Source organism: Eulemur rufifrons, chromosome 16 (assembly GCF_041146395.1).
Source record: "Eulemur rufifrons isolate Redbay chromosome 16, OSU_ERuf_1, whole genome shotgun sequence".
In the NCBI taxonomy this organism is placed as follows: Eukaryota; Metazoa; Chordata; class Mammalia; order Primates; family Lemuridae; genus Eulemur; species Eulemur rufifrons.
The window spans coordinates 88,292,664-88,301,873 of NC_090998.1; positions in this window are offsets into that span (position 1 = coordinate 88,292,664).

Sequence of the window (9,210 nt, forward strand, 5' to 3'; positions counted from 1 at the left end):
GGTGGATGGTTGGGTGGATGGGTGGGTGGGTGGGTGGATGGATAGATGGATGGTTGGATGGATGGGTGGAAGGGTGGATGGGTGGGTGGGTGGGTGGATGGGTGGAAGGGTGGATGGATGGATGTATGGGTGGATGGGTGGGTGGATGGTTGGGTGGGTGGGTGGATAAGCAGGAAAGTTATTTGGGTCCAATTGGCCTATTATCCAGTGGCCTATAAACTGGACCCTGTGTTGGGCTCAAAAGCCAGCAATGGCTCTGACAGATAAACCCATTCACGTTCATGCACAAAAACTCATTCCCAAATTCAGGAGTCTGGAGCAGGAGCAGAACTGGCTCTGCCCAATCTGTGGTGTGACCTTTGGAAGCCACTGATCTATGCTGAGCTTCTCCTCATGTGCTAAAGCAGCAGCTAGGAAATCTAAGTGTCCTCAAAGCACAAGTCACAAGTATGGACTTGAGCCAGACAGTCTGGGTCCAAATCCTGGCTCTGCCTCCTTGCTAGCTGTGTGAGCTTGGGTGAGTTTCTTAACCTCTCTGGGCCTCTGTTTCCCCATCTGTAAATGCTGAAGACATCGGTGCCTGCCTCACGGGATTGTGCTGAAGATGCACAGAGATGGCTGTGCGGAAAGCCCAGCCTGTGGACAGCAGGCACATGCGTGAACCGTGACTAGACCCGGGTCCTTGCTCTGTATGTACAGGGATGCAGCATGTTTGTGCACACATCTGAGGGTGCCGGAATGGGGGGCTGGGAGTGCTGGAGACTGAGGTTCTGAGGTTCCTCATGGCACTAAGGACAAGGGCAGCCAGAGCCCCCGGCTCCCTGCCCACCCAGGCTGGGAATGGGCGTGCACCCTGTGCCTCCATGGGCGCCCTTTTCCTGGACACAGCGCCTGCCTCCAGGCAGCCCACATCCTCGCCCCACAGCACCCTCGGAGGGGTGACAGAGAGACCTAAGGGCAGTCCCATCATGGTGAACTGAGCTTCCAGAGAACCCCTGGGAAACACCGCCCCCCCCACACACACACATTTGCTCAGGGAATGGTGGCTGCGAGTGAAGGTTCCAGGGTCCCCAGCCGGTAAGGGGCTGCGTCTCAGACTCCTGAGTGCCTGCCCCTAAGGGCCTGGGGGAGATGCCTTCATTTAAACAGAGAAAAATCTCAGTGATCTCTGTGTCTAGAGCCCGTCTCGCACAGGGGAAGCTGATGTCCAGAAAGGGTGAGTGACTTGCCCATGGTCACACAGCAATGTGGGAGGAGCCAGCCCCAGAACCCAAGACTCTGACTCCCTGGCCACGCCCCTCTCCTACACGATGAAGCGTTTCTAGAGATCACCCCAGCTCTACTTTCCAAAATGAGTCAGGAACATCTGTACCTCCGGGACAAAAATACTCCCAGGAACTCCCTGGTAAGAACTCTGACATCTTTCGGGGGAGTCTGAAAGCAGAACCGGCCTTCCCAGGAACTAATACTAATGAAACCATTTAAGCCAGGTTCTCACTCTGATCTCGCTGTACGCCTGTCAAATAGGTGACCGAGGCTGGGTGCAGGGGCTCACGCCTGTAATCCTAGCAATTTGGGAGGCTGAGGTGGGAGGATCGCTTGAATCTAGGAGTTCAAGAGCAGCTTGAGCAACGTGGCATGACCTCATCTCTGCAAACAAATAGAAAAATTAGCTGGGCATGGTGGCACGTGCCTGTACTCCCAGCTGCTCAGGAGGTTGAGGTAGGAGGATCACTGGAGCCCAGGAGTTCAAGGCTGCAGTGGGCTATGATGATGTCACTGCACTGCAGTCTGGACAACAGAGAGAGACTCTGTCTCAAAAAACAATATAGGTGACCAGGGCCCATCTGGCAGGACGTGTGACTGAGGCACCCAAAGAGATGTGCCCAGGATCCCAGAGGCGGCCCTCATCTGACACCATCTCCAAGCCCAGAACCTTCCTGATGCCAGATCCCTCTCAGAGATACATGCACCCGGGCAGATCTTAGACAGCACCAACCCCCACCCCACCCCAAATTCCTTTTTTTTTTTCATTTTTAATGTCTTTACCATAAAAGCAACAATACATATTCACTTACGAAAATCCGAAAAATGCAGAAAAGTCAAAATAAGGAAGAAAAATCACCACCCACAGCCCCACCACCCAGAGACAATCATTGTTAAGGTTTGATGTATTTCCTTCCATAGTTTTTTGTTTGAGGACTTTTTTTAAAACGTGGCTGAGATCATGCTGTATATTAAAAGAAAAAACAAAGCGGGGTATCCTGCCTTTCTGACTTGCCGTTGTATGACGGGCACTTTTCTGGTTCTCTCGCTCTCCGTGACCTCGTTTCTTTTTCCTCTTCTCTGAACCTCACTTTTATTGGCCACCTAATATTTTGTCAAGTGGAAGTTCCATGGCTTATTTAGCCATTTCCTTGTTGTTGGACTGATCAGTTATTTCCAGTTTTTCGAAGTTATAAATAATGTATTTTGGTCGGTATCATTACACAGAAAGCTTTCCTTTTTCCATATTTAGGGATTGCTCCTTGGCTAGAGTGGAATTATTGGGTCAGCGAGCCCCGTATGTACGCTCTTGACACACAGTCCAGTTGCTTCCCGAAGGGCCCGAGCCGCGCCCACTCTACAGATGAGTAAAGAGAGGCGCGGAACTGATGTAAACTGCGCGTGGCCACCCAGCCAGTCAGCAGTGACCACGCTCCTTCCTCTGTACCACAGCTACATCCACTGTCATCTTCCCTGTCACCACTCAGCCATCCAGTCCAACAGAGAAGGCGAGCCCACTGTGTGCCGGGCAGGGGTCCAGGCTCCGGAGGTACTGCAGTGACCAGAGGAGGCTCTCTGCCCTCCGCGAGGCGTGAAGGGAGGGAGCAGACAGGAGGAAAGGAAGGCGCATTCTCACCCACCTGGGGCATTTGGTTATATGTGGTTTGTGGTGCTCGTTTGCATATGATCTCATTTGCATGCCCTCGGATTTGAATGTCATATCTCATTTGCATGCCACCTGGAGAGAGGTGGGCAGGCAGAAGCAGACATCTAGCAGCTCCAAGGGCAGGGTCTTGGTTTTCCTTGGCCCAAAGCTGTTTTCTAACATCTGGCCTTGCCTTAAAAATTGGGAGATTTCACACGAGTCTGGAATTCTGGCTTCTCTGGAACATTCTGCAGACCTGGCTACACTGGGCCTATTCCCAGAAGGCCCCCGAGGACCGGTGCTCAGCCGTGGCAACCCTTTGCCCAGACCCGACCCCACCGGCCACCTTGCCACACAGCGCTCAGCCCCTTGGTCCTTCCTGAGCCAGCCATTCAGTCCAGGGGCCTTTCACGACTGGGCTAGAGGGACATTAACGATTGTATCCCTGAGACAAGTAACAAGGTGAAGTCGCTCTGCTGAGGTGACGGAGATACAAGTGACAGAAGTAGGACTGAACCAGGGCAGCCAGGCTCCCGAGTCCAGGCTCCTGGCCACACCGGGCTGACAGTCCAGTGCGAACCAGCAGGCAGCGGGAGGTCCTGTGGCCAGAGGAAGCTCAGAGGGTTCCCCGGGGCAGCGGAGGTCCAAGAAACAGCACTGAGAAAGTGGGCCTGGGGGCTGGAACTCAGAGGGCAGGTTGGAGAGCTCCTATTTCTTTGACATGGGGCTCCTCTGCCCAGAATGCCCTCTCTTCTTTCCTTTACCGGCTTAATGCTTACTCTTGCTCAGCTGACATTCCTCCACCTCCAGGGAGCCCTCCGGGACCCCAGGGAGGGTGTGCAGCTGGCTCCCAAGCCCTGGTCCAGCCCAGAGGGGGTGCGGGGCCTGGTCTGGCAGGAGGGACTGGAGTACCAGTGACCACACCGAGTTCCCACAGCCCCCTGGGAAATCCCAGCCACCTCCTGCCCCTGAGTCCTGTGTGGGTTAGGAGAGAAAGGGAGAATGAGCAGGGACTGCAGGACAGTGGGGCGGCCAGTGGCCTAGGGTGCCCAGGGACCCCCAATCCTGGGCACAGCCCCTAGCTTCACCCTCACGGGCTGCATGGCCTTGGGTATCCCTGAACCACCCTGTGCCTCAGTTCCCTCACCCCTAAAACAGCAATGGGGTCCTTCCCTCCGGGTCCCTGTGAGACTTCACTGGCATGGCCTGGGTGGACACCCCAGTAAGTGCTCACTTGATGGCTATGAATGAACAGGGGAGGACCCACCCACAGGGTCACAGGTACACAGAACGCCAGGGGCCCAGAGATCCCCAGCCCCACTCTCCCATTTCACAGCTGAGGAAACTGAGGCCAGAGGAGGAGGAGAACATGCCTTAAACAAGATTCCCCTGCCCGGCTGCTGTCTCCAGCTGCCCTTGGCCCTGGGTTCACCCCTTCAAAAGGTCTCTGATAAGAAGGGACCCAGTGACCCTTGGGTTCAGAGCAGCCACCACCCAGGCCCCTGCCCTTAAAGGGCCAGCATATGTCTGTCCTGGGGCCAGCCAAGGCCTGCCGCCTGGCACCTGCCTCTCTGGGAAGGACGTTTCCCCAGAGACTGCCTCCCTGGCCAAGGAGGGAGGGGATGGCTTCCTGGCCTGAACAATGGGGCGGGAGGGCCCTCAGCCCCTGGTGTGCAGGGGTGTGGGGACAACTGATGGGGACGCCATTCCCAATCAGGGAGCCCAGGGAACGTGGCGATGGGGGCAGGAGAAGGGTGGGGGTCCAAGCAGCTGCCGAGCAGGAACCCCCTGCCGGGCACACCGAGTCCTGGCCCCTCTGGCTGCAGCAGCGAGGGAGCATCACTGGGAACACGCTCTGGCCTTGTGACCCTGAGCAAGGAGCCCCAACTTGCTGGACCTCAGTTTCCCCGCCTGTAAAATAGAGAATGGCGAGAACCTCTACCCCATAGGATGGTTGCGAAATCAAACCAAAACCTTCCAGTAAAGGGCCCAGCACTGAGCAGGTGGGGTCAGAATTCACGCACAAGGTGGAGCCGGGCAGTGGAATGCAGTGGTTACACCCACAGACTCAGCTGCCACCTGCCTGGGCAAAAATCCCACTCTGTCCTTCCAGCTGTGTGACCTTGGACATGTTACTTTACCTCTCTGTGCTTCTGTTTCCTCATCTGTAAAATGGGAATAATAATTATCCCTCTGCAGATAAGTATTTGAAGATTAACTGAGTTAGCATACAAGAAGTGCTTAAAGAACATGCTGGGCCCTTCCTAAGCACTCAGAGTGTACATCACCGTGGCTGTCATCATTAGTGTCACCTCCTTGCCTCTGGTATCCCGTGCCTATTGCTGCTGTAACAAATTACCACGAACACATCTTACAGTTCGGAGGTCTGGGTGTCGGCAGGGCTGAGTTCCTCCCGGAGCTCTCGGGGAGAACCACTTCCTCGCCTTGTCCGGCTTCTAGAGGCCACCGGGATTCCTTGGCTTGTGGCCTCCTCCTCATTCTTCAAAGCCTGCAGCAGCGTAGTGTCTTCAACACTCTCTCATCTGATCTCTCCTTCGCCGTCGTGTCTTCTGACTTTGACTATCTCCCCTCCTTCTATGTTTTTTACCTCTTTAATCTTGAAATCGTTTTAAGTTTACAGAAGAGTTGTCAAGATGGTTCAGCAGGTTCCCATCTACCTGTCACACAACTTCCCCGAATGTCAACATCTTACATAACTGTGGTAGGTTTTTGAAAAGGAAGAAGTTAACGTGGACACAATCCTGTAAATTGCAGACTTTATTGAGATGTCACCAGCTTTGCCACTGCCGTCCTCTTCCTGTTTCAGGACCAGCCCACATGGCATTCGGTCATCGGTCATCAGGTCTCCTTAGTCTCTTCCTATCTGTGATGGTTCCTCAGGCTTCCCTTGTTGTCCTGATTGTGACACTTTTGAAGAGTGCTGTTTGGGCATTTTGTAGAAGGTCCTTCAATGTGGACTTTTAAAAACAGCTTTATTAAGATTGAACTCATATATCATACAATTTATCTATATAAAGTATACAATTCAATGGGTTTGGGTTCAATACATTATTAATCTTTAAAATTATGCTAAAATGTATATAACATGACATCTGTCTATTTCACCATGTTCCAGTGTGCAGTCTGGTTTGCTCCCCTCTGATACACGTCAGGCCCCGCTAGGCAACCCAGGGTCATCTCCCCAACTCAGGATCCTTAACTTAAATCATATCCTCAAAATCCCTTTGCCACGTAAGATGACATATTCTCAGTTTCTGGGAGTAAGGACATGGACATCTGTGGGGGGAGCCATTATTCTGTCCGCCACACCTTCCTGTAAGCCACCCGCCACCTCACACCCGCAGTTACTGATACCTGTGTCCCTGCTGGACTTGGGCTCCCTGAGTGCAGGGCAGTCCAGCCTCGATCCCTGCTAGGTCCCCAGTGTCTAGAACGAGGCCTGGGACACCTGAATGCCAACATTCATTAGCACTTACTCTAACCTGAGCATGTGACACGACATTTTTGTGAAAAATGGTCAGATAGCAGCAATTTCATCAGGTTCACCCTAATTTGTCACCATGTCACCATGTGACAGTTTACACAGAGGACCTCGCTTCCTCTGCACAACAGTCTGTGCAGAATGAGCCGCTCTCAGACCCATTTCATAGACAGGAAACCAAGGCCCAGGGAGGCGAATAATGTTCCAACACCCACACGGGTAGCACATTTGCACGCAGTCACTGTGAAGCCATTTCAGGATTTGCTGTTAAAATCCTGAAATGCACCCAGACCAACCGGTAACTAGTCTCTGCCCCAGGCCTCCAAATGGCCCTCAGGCTGGCCGGGCCCTCCAGAGCCCCCAGACCTCCTCATGAGCCAGTAACTAGAGGGCACTGCCTGGCCCAGCAGGGCCCCCGGTCACCTGACCGGTCAGCACCCACACCCCGCATTCTCCCCGTTCTGGCCCCTGGTGTGTGCTCAGTGAGTGTGGTGAGCGAGCGAAGCGTGGCTTGAAAACCCCACAGCCCCTGACTCCTCCGGCTCCTCCGTGAGGATCACTGGCGCTCCATGCTACAGGCGGTGCCCGGCTTCCCGGTGCCCTGCGTCCTGGGGGCGGTGTGCGCGGAGGGAGCAGAGGGCATAACAAGAGGGCTTTGAGGCAGCCCTATCTCCGGAGGGAAGTGGAGGCGATAACGCAGCTTCTCACTTTCCCGGCCTGTCTCAGGGCAGAGATAACCTGGAGCAGACGGGGTGCCCTGGGAGAGCGGGGCCACCCACCTGCCCCCCAGGTCTCCCACGATCCCTGCTATCGCAGACTCCAGGCTGAAACCCGAGGAGCTGCTCGGAAGAGTGGCCCAAGACAGGCGCTGATAAGCCGGGCCAGAGCTGATGGGGAGGAGGCCGCCACTCCAGCACCCCCTGGGAAATGCCACTCCCAACCCTGGTGCCACCCACACCTGCCCCAGGGGGCCCCCGACATCCACCCCATGTTCCCAGAGCTGCCCTAAGACACAGCCTCTGCCTCGAAGCTACCTGCAGAGCTGAGGGCCCTTCAGAAGCACCCAGTCCAGCCCTCTCACTGACCGGGGAAGAAGCTGAAACCAGAGAGGCTGGGAGTCTTGCCCAAGTCACACAGCCGAGTGAGGACTTGAACACAGATCCCTTGGCTGCTGCAAGTTCCTCTTCAGCACACCAGACTCCCACTCTCAAATACTGGCCAAATGTTGGGAGAAGGCGGGCAGGGGGCTGAGGGCACCAGGTCTAAACTCTAGGGGTGGGCTGGGGAACGGGGGGGGGGGGGGAGAGGCTGCACGGTGTGGGGGAGGACCCAGAGCTGGGAGCAGGACACCAGGTTTCTGTTGGTGTTGGGGGCTGGGAGTTTGTGGCTCTCAGCGCAGGTCCCAGCAAGTGCCCTGAGGAGTGACCACGCTGTGGTCAGAGCTCCCACGAGGAAAGCCCGGGGGCCGTGGAAGGCCAGCGCCCAGGGCTGGATGAACAGCCAAGGAATGCATGAGCGCGCCAATGAATGAACGGGCAAATGAGTCCGTCTGCCCAGCTTTTGCTCAGAGGAGGGGCGCTCGGCCTGGCTTCCTGCCCCGCCTCTGCACCCTTTTTAGCTTCATGCCCTGCCCCGACCCTGGCCCCAGGTGGAAGCAGCAGGTGGCCAGGGCTGCAGGGGGACAGTGAGGAGGAGGCTCCCGCCCAGGGACAAATGTGCTGCTTCGCACAGGCTAACAGCCCAGGCACTGCCTGCCTGCTCGCTGCCCACCACCAGCCTGAGCAAGGCCTACTCTGTGGGCCCAGAAGCTCCCAGCATTTGGTGCCCAAGACCCAGAGCAGGGGCCCCTGCCCACAGCCAGCCCCAAAAGGCCAGTGACTGGAGAGTGAGTGACCCACAGGCCTGGAACCACCAAGGCCCCAGTCCTGGCTTCGACGCATTCACTTGGAGAATACAGGCAGCAGAATAAAGGCATTATTATTATAGATGGGGAAACTGAGGCCCGGAGTAGGAAATGTCTTGCACAAGGTCACAGAGTGAGACAGTGGCAGAGAGGAATCGGACTCAGGGCCCAGTTCTTCCAGCCTGCAGTGCTGGGCGGCGGGGCGGGGGTGGGGGGGTCCTTATCCCCTTATCCTCCTTGTCCCCCCATCACCCACACCCTCCACCCCCATGACCCCGTTGTAATGCTTGGGGACCCTCCTCCTCAGATGTGGTGTCCCAGCGTGGCGGCAGCCCGGAGCTCACTAGCCCTGGCTCCGCCATCCCTCGCAAGCTCCTCTGAGCCTCGGTTTCCTCACCGTGGGTGTTGCTGGTGACAGTTCTGGTCTCATGGTGTGGGGGTGAGGATTAAAAGAGAGGCTGTCGTTTGAACAGACATTTCTCCAAAAAAGATATATGAATGGCTAATAAGCACTCGAAAAGATGCTCGGCACGGTTGGTGATTCAGGAAACGCAAATCCAAACCACGATGAGACGCCACCTCACACCCGCCGGGACGGCTATAACCAGAGCGGCGGCAGCAGGCGTTGGCGGGACGTGGAGAGAGCGGAGTCCTCGTACGCTGCTGGCGGGAGCGCGAAATGATTCAGCCGCTGTGGAAAACAGTTTGGCAGCTCCTGAAACGTTGAATGTGGAGCCGCCATATGATGCAGCAATTCCCTCCTAGATATGTACAAAGGAGAAATGAAAACATACATCCACACAGAGACTCGCGCACGAACGCGCACAGCAATGTTATTCTTGTAGTCACACGCTGGAAACGACCCACGAGCCCACCAGCTGGTGAGCGGACAAA